Here is an 11,828-nt window from a genome sequence, read left to right as displayed (position 1 = left end):
CCTGATTGAGAATTGAGGCAGGTGGTGCACTCCTAGGTCAGTAAGGAGCTGAAAGAGGGAGTGAGATACTCTAATGGTGGTTAGGACATGAGTGGTTTCAACATGATTGGAGTGGGTGGGGAAACTAGTGGGCTACGAACCCTAGAGTAGGTTGGTTCAGCAACAATATTCATGTTGCAAGGGGCATGTGCTAATCCTAGAACAAGCATTATGGTGATGGTGTTGGTAGAGGAAGGGTCAGACCAAGTGGTGGCATTTGGGATAGTCAAATGGTGAGTGTGTTGGGGGGAGGGGGCGTGTAGAGTCCAATAGATTTAGTGACTGCATTATTGAGGAATTGTAAACTGTAATCAGAGGGTGGTGAATTGAAAAGGCCTGTTTCCCCAAGAATGGAGGTCTGTCCAATGGAAATGAGAGAGAGAGAGAAACATGGGTTGGGTTATCTATGGGTGACCTAAGCTTTATGCGGCTGTTTGCTATGTAAAAAGGGTTGGAAGTGATTCTAGCATTGGCTTTGAGATTTTGGTCATATCGTATGGGAGGTGGGTTTGTTGAGTCATCACATTTCTTAAGGAAGTCAACACAGTAGTTTACTACATGACCAAGACATTCGAGGTAGTGGCAAAAGTCAAGGAGGTTCTTAAACTTGAATTCTAACTAGACAAGTTTCGCCATACCAGGAAAAAGAAACCCTATGCCTCTGGGTAGGGATTGGGTAACACCAAGCTAGACACAGAAGCGAAGTTAAGGTCCCCAAGATTACTTCAAGGAGGCAGAATCCTTTTATATGAATACACCTAAGACAAATCCTAATTTTTGTGCCAGGGCAAAAGACCTATGAAGGAAGGGGATTCCATAAGCTGCAGCCAAAATGGAGTCTTAGTGAGAATATGAGGCGAGAGAATCATAGCTGAATCCAATGCCACCATAAGGATGAGGTTATGATCAAAATGCCATGGTTGGCCAATGAGGACCCTCCTACGATCTCCATCACAACCAAAGTCAACAAGATAAAAGTTTGTTTCGTTTTCAAAGATGTTGATGGTGAAACGTCCTTGCCACAAAGATTTGACCCTGTCGTGGAAAGCAGTCTTGTTGAAGGGTTGGTTTGTGAAGACTTTGACAACAAGGTAGAAAGCAGGTGATATATATATATATATATATAAATATTAGGAAATATTCTATTTTGGATATGTAGGTTTAAGCAAAATATTAAATACGCCTCTCACTTTTCATAAATGCTGAAATTAACTAACTTGTTTAGTCATTTTTTAAGGACTCTTTACATTTATTTATTTATTTTTATATATTTTTTGGACCCTGTGTTTTGTCTCATTATCTATTTGGATAAATATTTCGAAAAATTACTTTTCCAGCCCTCATTCTTGTAAAATAATTCCAATAGACCTCTAAATCCAATTTTGATGAAGAAAAAAGTTAAACATGACAACACAATTATTATGCATAATGATTGTGGTTTTTTTTTTTTCATGAATTGTTACTTTAGTAAATATTTGTGATTTTAGTTCAAAATTTTTGACCAAAATCGGGGTCTATTCGAATTGTTTTACAAAACACAACGTCTAAAAAGTAATTTGTCAAAGCACAGGGTCCAAACAAGTAATGGGACAAAACACATGGTCAAAAAATGTATAAATTATTTTTAATTCTTTTAATATTTTAATAATACTTAAACTTTAATTTTCATAACATATAAACTTAATTATTAATAATAAAATAAAAAATGAGAATAAAATTAATACTTAGAATACATAAAATTTATATACTTAAAATAAATAAATTTATTAACTTTTTCTTAATATCATTATTAAACAATATAGCATGGGTTTTTTTTTTTTTTTTTTGCAATAAATACATCTGATATATGTGTTAAAAATTGATGATTCACTTTCTATATAAGTACTAAAAGTGGATCCAATACTACAATGGATAAACTTAATTTATTTATATATTATTATTAAGATTTGCAATTTTTTAGATCATTACGGTATGTTTTACTATTTTATTTTCACGCTAAACATATCTTAAAATAAAAAAATAAATGAATTTTGATACTTATTTATTTAAGTATTTAGTTTATTTTCATATTTTTTATTTAAGTTTATATAGGTTTAAAAATAAAGTGTAAGTATTATTAATTTAGTAAAAGAATAAAAAATAGTTTTAGTTACAATAAAATTTATAAATGAGGGTAAAAGGGTCTTTGAAAACTTAGATAAAAAATAAGTCCTGGTTACCATTTTGGTATTAACAATAAGAGTGAGTTCGTTTTAGTATTTATGAAAATTGAGAGGCATATTTGGTATTTTGCTAGGGAACTAAAATGGTATATTCCATATATATTATCATGATGTTGTTTGAGTCCTGGCAATATTTACTCGAGTACTAGTTGTCTTGGTGTTATTTATATTATCGTGATATGGTTCTTGTTGAAGCAGTTATCACTCTAAAGTTCTCCATAATAGCATGAGCAACTTAAAGAAATGGGGATAAATTGTTATGAGGTATTTTCACCTCATATAGTGAGAACTGTTTCACTGCTCTCAATGGAATAGTCCTCGCATGACTAGGCATAGCCATATAAGAAAGAAGTGATCTACTTGTTTCGGCGAGCACATCGCACATGATATGGGACCAGGCTAGAAATGACTCTTCAGCCATTGCACATGGTTTTAAGTGTCTTATAACATTTTTTAAAAATAATTATGTTACTTCTATTAATAATCAAGGAGGTACAAAGTTACATAATATTAATCTTGGAAGGAACACACACATTCAAAACTAACTCATCATCTAACCTCTAAAACTTTCCTTGCAAGTTTATGAGCTAACACATTAGCTTGCTTAGGTACATAAAAAAGGACAGTTGAAGAGAAGGAAGATAATGAGTTTTTGATATCCCTAATTACATCTTAAAAATGAGAAAGATTTCAATTAAATGATAACACTTTATCCACAATAGTTTTAGAATCAATCTCAACAATAGAAATGGGGAGGGATATCAAATGACACCATTGAAGGGCTTGTAACAAAACTTGGCTTTCCATAAGATAAGAATTAAAATTCCCTAGTCTTGGACAAGAAAAGCCAGTAACAACATCACCCTCAGCATCTCTGACTACTGCACCAAAGTCGAACTTATTTATCTTCGTATCAATGGCTGCATCCACATTTAGTTTTAGAGCACTTGATGGAGGAGGAACCCAGCCTACATTGAATCGTGAAGTTTTACAGAGAGGTTGATGATCATGAATTCTTTGGGTAGAATTACACCCCTGCAAATAAGAATTGTCCTAAGCAGCAACTTCTTTGAGTGGAATATGAGATTTCCCCTGCAGCAGAGGATTCGCATTGTTCCATGAAGCCCATAAAACTCCAAGAAAATATTCATACTGTTCAAATCTTAGACAATTAGAAGCATATATCAAAAAATTTGAAATGTCCATATCTTGGCATTATTGCAACAAACAAGCAAATTGTGAGTATTTCCAAATTTTTTGAGCTCTGAAACAATGCAGAAGGGCATGTGAAACTGAATCCCTCTGAGTACCACAGTGAACACATTGTGATGATTAAAGTGCTTTTTTGGAAAATAAATTCAGAGAAGTTGTGAGCTGTTTACCCAAAAAAGATTCACTTGATAATGTGGCAAAATTAGTACGCGCGAGAGATGCGCGTGACTATTTAAGTGGTTACCTTCTGGTCGACCATCGACCAGAGGAGAATTCATACTGCGGATGGCATGTTTCATAAGCGACCAGAGCTGGTCACAGTATATCAGATAGTTTCTAAAGATATTTGATCTTGCATTTATGTAAGAAGTGTAATTTCCATTATTATTCTGATATGTTTGTATTAAATGTAATCAAGGCCCATCAGCCCATAAATAGATCATTGAGCCTATAAATAAGACTCAAAGGGAGACTCAGAAGGGGGAGGATTGTTTTTAGATAATATCTTGTATCTATTGTTGAACTTGTGAAACTTGGTAAACCCTTGTTTACTGATCGCAGGTTCTCATTACATTAATAAGAACACTAAGTGGATGTAGGTCATTACCATCATTTGGGGCCGAACCACTATAATCCCTGTGTCATTTATCTTCTTGAGTTGAATTCATCTTATTCCCATTATTTTATTGACTCCGTGTTGTTGACCAAATCAAGGGTCAACATTTTGGTGCTTTCATTGAGAGCTGAGCTCAAGACCTTCAGAAGATCAAATGGCGAAAACAACTAGGAAAACTGGGCAAACCTCTGGGAATGTGCCAAATCAACCTCCTCCACAAGGTGTAGCTGAGGATGAGCCAGAGGTTGAATTGGAAGAAGAGGAGATGGATTTTGAGACTTTGCAGACGACTTTAATAGTGTTGCAAGAGGAATTGGCTAATTTGAGGGCTAATCAAGAAAATGTGGTTGAAATAATGGTGTTGCAGCAAAGGGAGATTGACCGGCAGCGCCAAGAATTGAATGAGAGGCAAGTTGACATGGACCGCCGACAAAGGGATGCCACTGCAGCCTTGGAAGCAGCAATTCAATTGGCACGAGGACAGCTGCACCTGCCTCCCAACCGGATCAGCCACCTAGTACTCACCCACAACAAAATCCACATTTGGAGTATCCCAGCATCACCACAATTCGCCACAACCAATGAATCCTCAGAGGCCACAGCAACCCCCTGCTGCTCAACAGGAGAGGGCATTCCAGGATCTTGAGTAGCAACCACCCGTTTGCGCTGGTTGAGATAACACCCAGCAACAAAGGTAGAATAGGACCGGACCTCATCCTAGAAGCCCTAGATCACTACAACAAAATTTACTTTCCACAACACTTATTTATAAGTATATTGAAAAAGTCTTATAATATCTAAAGAAAGAGAGGCAAGTGAAAATAATAAAAAAACTTAAAGGCAGCAAAATGAAAAAAGAAGCGGAAAAAGAAGTAATTGTGTTATATTATTTGTTTCTCTTCTCTTTCTTTCCGCTGATTGACATCACACACAAACAACCCTAGGCCTCTTATTTCTTTGTCCCACCAATGAAGCACACAATCTTATCTTCACTGCCTCTCTTTCACCGATCTTCTCCTCATCTTTCCCCAGGTTTTTCATTAACACTACTCTCTCATTAGATGCATATTTTTCTTGGGTATTATATTTTTGTTCGACTATATTTTTGCTTACTCAAATTCTCTTATTACAAATAAAGCCCTAATAATGGTAAGTTGTGTATTTTTTCATTATGAGTTTATCTTATGTCTTCCTAAATATTTGAAGAATTTTAAGGGTATTTTATTGATTAATTTTATTTGTTTATATATATATTTAAAAGCAATTTAAGGAATATTTAGATACTTTTTTTTATTATCGATTTGGATTGGATGGGTGGGTTTTTTTGGCTGTGCTTATGAGTGCAAGCCAATGATTTTCTCGATGGGAAGGAGATAATAAAAACGAGAAAAGGGACACAAAGCCATATATTTTTCCAGCTGGGTTTCTATATGTGTATTTTGCTCTTGCATATTTTCATTTTCTTCCAAAGCAGGTTACTAGATAGATTTTGTTTTTGGTGATTGGAATGAATTTATTTATTGTTATTATTGTTATTATGTTTATTTTGTGATTACAAAGAACATGTCATCAGATATTTTAGCAGGGATAAAGATTATAAGAACTTGACACAGAGGTATTAGACTTTCCTTCTTTCAAATCAATTTTTGAGTTTCCTGTAAGCTACCATCAAGTATTATAAAAATATTATTTTGGGGGAAGTACTCATAACAAAAGTTAAAAAACTTACAGATTTGTTTAGTCACAAGAAGTAATGAAGTAAAAAATAATAATAAAAGCATAAAAGTTACATATGCTTTGAAATATTCTAAATTGGAGTCTGTAAACTCTGTAAAAATAATTTTTAGCATTTTGCAAGTAGCGAGATTTTAATTTTATTTTAAAAAAAGACTAAATGACCCATACAAGAGAAAACTAAAACATTCATTGCTCTTTCTCCAATGACCCATACATCTTTAGCCACCAAAGTTTCGATTAGACTGTATAAAGTGATAATAGAGATGCAGCTTATCCAAGCCCTTTCTTTTTATAAATAGCAAAGCAAGAGACATACCAATTAAGAATCACAATGACAGTGTTCTTGCATGTATATCCCAATTGGAGTATAGTTATTGTTTTTGTTGTTTCTTGTTTGTGTAGTTTTAATCACTTCAAGTGTTCACTTATTTCCTCTGAGTTTGTTTCATATTGATTTTGTGGTGGCCTTATCTCTCAGCTAACAAAGTGCATACATGGGACTTGAATTAACACTAATGTATTATTTTTAAGTAGCATGATGAGTACTAACCATGAGATAAACTTAATTTTTTTCTATATATATTCCAGGTATGGCATGATAAGATCATTGAATTTGTTGTTCTTAATTATTTCAAACATGTTGGATTTATTTTGTGACTATAGGTTGTTGGTCTAATGTTCATGCTCTCACTATAACTATTTGACTATATATTATTATATAAGTAATATTGGTTTACAAGCTCACAGCTTGTATTTTGTTTGTCCATATTACTACATAAATTTTGTTTTTGAAAATAATAGTTAGATAATTTATAAATGGACAATTTTAACTATAAAATCTAAATGCTCTCCATGTGTTTGTTACATTGTTTCATAACTGTCAATTATCATTTCATGTTCTTGTTGTACTTGTCTCTTTTCCATAGGTATTATATATTTGAGTTGGTATTAGTATTAACAATATTAGTGTTGAACAATTGATTTTACAATTCAAGTTATATATATAAATACATATGGATGTTCATGTTCATCTTATACGATACTTAATTCCATATTGTGCAGTTCTTGTGTTCTTTTGACTATTTAGCCTTTAGTTTGGTTAAGTTTACCAACTATATATTTAATAGATATATAAATATAATTAAAAAGTACACTCAGAGTTTTGCTGATTGCCCTGTATTAATAATTTTTTTAAAAAAAATATTGCATAACTAAATGGTACAAGACTATGGTCAAACTCTGCTATCTTTCCATTACTACATTTTTACTAAAAACAAAAAATTCAGATGGAGAAGACAACATGGGTGATTAGTTTAAAGATCTGCAAATATTTACATTTACTTAATTTTATTTCTGATGAGGTTTGGATAAATTTAAGATGCATTACTACACCAAATACCTATTTTCATAACATATGAATATAATAGTAATGAAAAAGTATTATGATATATATATATATGTGTGGCAAAGTAAAAAAAATGGCGGTATGATTTTGGGAGCCCGCGCTACACTATAACTTGTAAAAGTTATACTTTTATCCCAATTCTTTTTATTTACATTGTTTGACTAAGTCTGAGAACGACTCCTCTTCTCCGTTCATCTTCGCCTATAACTTCTGGGATCGACTTCTCCGTTCATTTGCCTATAACTACTGGGATCGACTTCTGTGTTCATTCGCAATCTTCGCCAAAAGTTAATCATTGTTCGACTCCTCCGTTCATCTTCACCTACGGTGTCTCCGAAGTTAGTCCATTGCTCTGAGTACAACTTCGGCTCTTCGGCGTTTCCAATCGTTTGGCTTTGTCTTCGGCGTTTCCAATCGTTTATAGAGTATGTTCTTGATTCTAACCGTGTGTGTTTGTGGTATTGTTTCATAAAACCCTATTTTTGATTTTCCCCTTTCCCTCTTCAGCACCCCAAAGCCTTAACGTCCCTCTGTTCTTCTACGCTTATAGTTTCAGTTTTATATATATAAATAAATCGTTAGTTTAGTTTTCTAAAGCATCTTATTTTGTTATTAATTTGTCATGATATATGCAAGAATTATACTGGTGACTTAAGCTGGAGTAGCATGGGCTATTTTTACATAATTGTATTTGATAAAATAGACAGAATCATTTTGTGAGGTTTATGTTTTGTTTGGATAGGGCTGATACTAGGTGGCTATATGAAGCAATAGCGTGATATGCTTGGTTTAATGTAAGTTATTTTGTTTTGTTTTTATGCATTAACTGTGTGAATGTGTGATGGTGGTTTTGAATATTAATATTTTAATATGCTTTTCTAAAGAACTCAGTTGGAAAAAATACAAAAGGAAAGGGAACAAATTCTAGCAAAAGGAGGGGGAATAGATCAATATGGTTTTTGTTAGTTTTAAACACACTTTTATTCTTGAGAAAATGTAGAAAATAATGATCAATAGAGGTGGAAGAGAGTTGAGAAACAGTGGGACATGAAATTTTCACCCTAATGACAAAACAATACTATTCTTTTTCTTAAATTATAAAGTTTAATACTATAATATCAAGTTAAAGTATTGTTTATAAGGTTTACCTCAGTAAGGGATAATTTTTGAAGGGCTGCTACATCTTTCTTACTAGCAAGGGCCATAGCTTTGCCAAAAAGAAAACAGTTTTGGTAATAGCAGGCATTCTATAGTCATAAAAATTTGTCCTATAATATCTCTCATTTGTCTCTTTTCTTCAGCCAAGCTCTTACAACTGTGGATCACTTGATATTGAAATTTCTAGAGTTGTTTCAATAGTGACCAAACACAAAATTGTAAATTTAAATATGAAGTAAAGAATTAGATAAGAAATAAAAGGGTAAAGGGGGATGTAAACTAATATATACATGATTGTCTAGTTCATAATGCTTTCTCTTTTCCACTGATAACAAGCTCCACTCCATAGCTCCTGTCTCATATCTTTGGTAAATAATAAAAATAATGGCAGATTTAATTCAAATAAAACTCTGGGTATTATTGAATTCAGAATCAAAGTATGTATTATAACATGTTATGAGATTGAAATATTTTGTCTCCCTGAAACAACCAGAAGTGTTATATCTATTTTAAAGAAATGAAGAATAAGGTCCTTCATGGCTTGCCAAATTTTTTTCACTCTTATCTTTCCCTCTCTTGCATCCCCAGCCTTGTCTGATCTTGTTCATAATAGGCCCATGTACATTAGACAAATATATGTCTATATATATATATATAAATATGCTTTATCGAAAGAAACTCTAGTGAAGATAAATGGCGCTAGAATGTTACAGTAACAAAGATATTCATTGTGAATATTTTTTTATGTAGCCATAGCAGGCATAGCTGCATATAACAACCACAAGCTAAAAAAAGAAGCTTCTGGACACACCACTGAAGCTGTTGAACGTACCACTGATGATACAGAAAATGCTGCTGAGTCTGTACCACTGGCCACGTATGTGGGTCCCAACAAGTAGAACTACATTAGGAGCAGTCTTCCAAGTTAAGGTATGTCTAACAAATCCATTCTCACAAAGTACATGTTTTTATTTTGACTGAGGGAGAAGAGGTTGGTCTTTAAGAGAGGAGCTGCCATTGTAAGATTTAGTAGTTTACTTACTCTTCTTTTATGCATGTCACTTTAAATAAGTATATCTTTATCTTTCTACTACCAGAATGAGATATGGGAATTTTATTTCCATCACCTATAGTTAGCATTTGCTTACCATCATATTCTAATTTTTGAGACAAATTACCCACATTCAAGGTTGTATGATTGCTTGCTCCACTATCCATAAACCATGCATCATTGTCGATTACTTTTGGTGATGCTGTAAAAGCCGAGTGATTTCCTTTGTGTTGATTTTTAGCTCTATTTGTTTCATTCCCAGTATAGGATTCATCAAACCTATTGCAACATGCTACAGCAGAGTGTCCAAACTTTCCACAAATCTGACAAGTGGGTCTCAAACCACCAAACCTTCCTCTTCCTCTAGCACGATTTCCTCCACCTCTGTTTCCTCCATTGTTGTCATATTTGTTGCTATTTTGTTGCTCACCATAACTCTGACCTCTGCCCATAGCTTGGATATTTTGTGGCTATGTTTGCTGTTAGACTTGGTGGTGGTGCTAGAACTTTGTTTGCTGGATTTATGGCCTATAGTCGCTCGAGTTTGCAAACAAGGAAAAATTATGTATATTTTGTAATGAAGGTTCAGCTATGAATTTATCCTATTATTGAATTTTCATTGAATATTATGATTAAATAACTCTTTGCACACAAAATATGTACATATGAACTATTAAAAAAATATGGATGCATACTTTGCAAAAAGTTATTTAGCCATAAAATGGCTACATAGAGGGAACCTGAGTTTGTGATACGCGGTTCCTAATTGTCCTATTAACTTTGTTCTTGTTGTTTTGTATATTAAAGCCTTATTATCTCTCTTTAAAACTTACATGAATACATTTTTACATTCTGATACCATCTTTACCTCACACGCTTGCTTAAATTTGTGGGTGCTTCTTGGACTTGGATCTCAACAGATTACACTAGTTCTTTGTCACTCACTGAATTAGCTTACATAACTAACTCTTGAATTCTCTTTAAACATTCTTCACAGTTGCTACTTTATCATGCCATTAATAGAAGATTTATTTAATTCTTCCTACTGAAAATTACAATGTCCAAGTAACGCTTGAACTTTGAGAGAGTTGGAGATTTTTCACCATAAATCTCTGCTGTATGAACTTACTTATGTCAATATGGGTTGATGCTGATATTGTACCAGAATCTTACTTATTTTGTCCTAATAATGCGATGCTTACAATACAAGAAGCAGTTGGTTCCACAGTTGCATGTCTTATAATTTAGTGTTTGGTTTCTTTGTTTGCTTTTGTGTAGTTGTGAATTCATTATTTTGTATGTGGTGTCCTCTCTTGGAAATAATTTCCATAGCATTTTTCTTGAAGTAATTTGTGATGCTAGATAATAACAATAAAATATTTCTTTGTTTATTTTGCAGATGTGACAGGCGAAATAGAAAATGTTACTTAATTTTGAAGGCTTTGTGTTGGGTAGCTGTAGAATATTTTGTGCTGAAAGTAGTAACTTTTCAATATATTGAATATTTAAGACTACTTGAATACTTAAAGAACATTTTGTTGTTGATGACAGTGTTGAATGTTTTAAAATAATTTGTGGATTGTTAATACAATGTTGAATGTCTTTACTTTTTGTTATTTGAAAATCAAGTTCATTTGATGATGCTAGTATATATTAGAAAACTAATTCTAATTATATAAATAAAAAATAAAAATATAATAGAATAAATTAGTGTTATATAAATGAATATATAATGAGAATTTAAACTTATCTAAATAAAAAAATAATACAAAAAATGTGTTATAATATCTGTTGATGCGGTTTTTTGCCAACAGGTAAATAAGAAATAAAGAGAAAGGGATTAGTGCTAAGTGTGAACCGAAACAGATGTAAGATCTTAGAAAAGGAAAGAGGTGACACAAGACACGTTTTTGAGTGGTTCAAAGGTTAAAATCCTTCTATTCCATTAGTCAATATTATTGCTCTATACTGGATATTTGATTACAGGGCCTTTTTTTACAATAGAGAATCCAACCCTTATTAAGTCCCAAGGTCTCCATATTTATAGGAGAAGGCACCTGGGAGTTGGTAAGAAGGTCATCCCGTGACCCTCTTATCTATCACATCAACTCTGTGACATTCATGATTAATTCCTAAACCTGACACATTAGTATGGTCAAATCGATAGGTAAGGAGATAATGGGCCGCACGACCCAACCCAGTCGTGGGTGTCTGAATACGCACGTTCCTGCTGCGTGTTCGAGAAGTCAGGGGCATATCAGACACGTGATGTCTGATATATGCACGTTTACCTTGCGTGTGTTGACTTTACAAAGGGTCATAGCCTTCATACCCAGTTCGTACCGCGAGCTGGATACTTAACTCGACCATAGGCCTTTAGAATCCGGG

General features: G+C 33.3%; 1 long non-coding RNA gene across 3 annotated transcripts; it reads left to right on the top strand.

Annotated features, from left to right (window-relative positions):
• Positions 1 to 4,960: 4,960 nt before the first annotated feature.
• LOC133782503 (uncharacterized) lies at positions 4,961 to 11,056 on the top strand. Of its 3 annotated transcripts, XR_009870557.1 has the most exons (4): positions 5,245 to 7,656; positions 7,974 to 8,025; positions 9,140 to 9,319; positions 10,840 to 11,056. It is a non-coding gene; the product is annotated as an uncharacterized LOC133782503 (long non-coding RNA). The 3 variants fall into 3 exon arrangements; XR_009870556.1 differs by lacking the exons at positions 5,245 to 7,656; positions 7,974 to 8,025 and adding an exon at positions 4,961 to 5,121; XR_009870558.1 differs by lacking the exon at positions 7,974 to 8,025 and having other exon boundaries at positions 5,250 to 7,656.
• Positions 11,057 to 11,828: the final 772 nt, after the last annotated feature.

Source organism: Humulus lupulus, chromosome 6 (assembly GCF_963169125.1).
Source record: "Humulus lupulus chromosome 6, drHumLupu1.1, whole genome shotgun sequence".
NCBI classification, from domain to species: Eukaryota; Viridiplantae; Streptophyta; class Magnoliopsida; order Rosales; family Cannabaceae; genus Humulus; species Humulus lupulus.
Note: the sequence above shows the minus strand (reverse complement) of the source record. Positions and strands in the feature narration are given on the sequence as shown.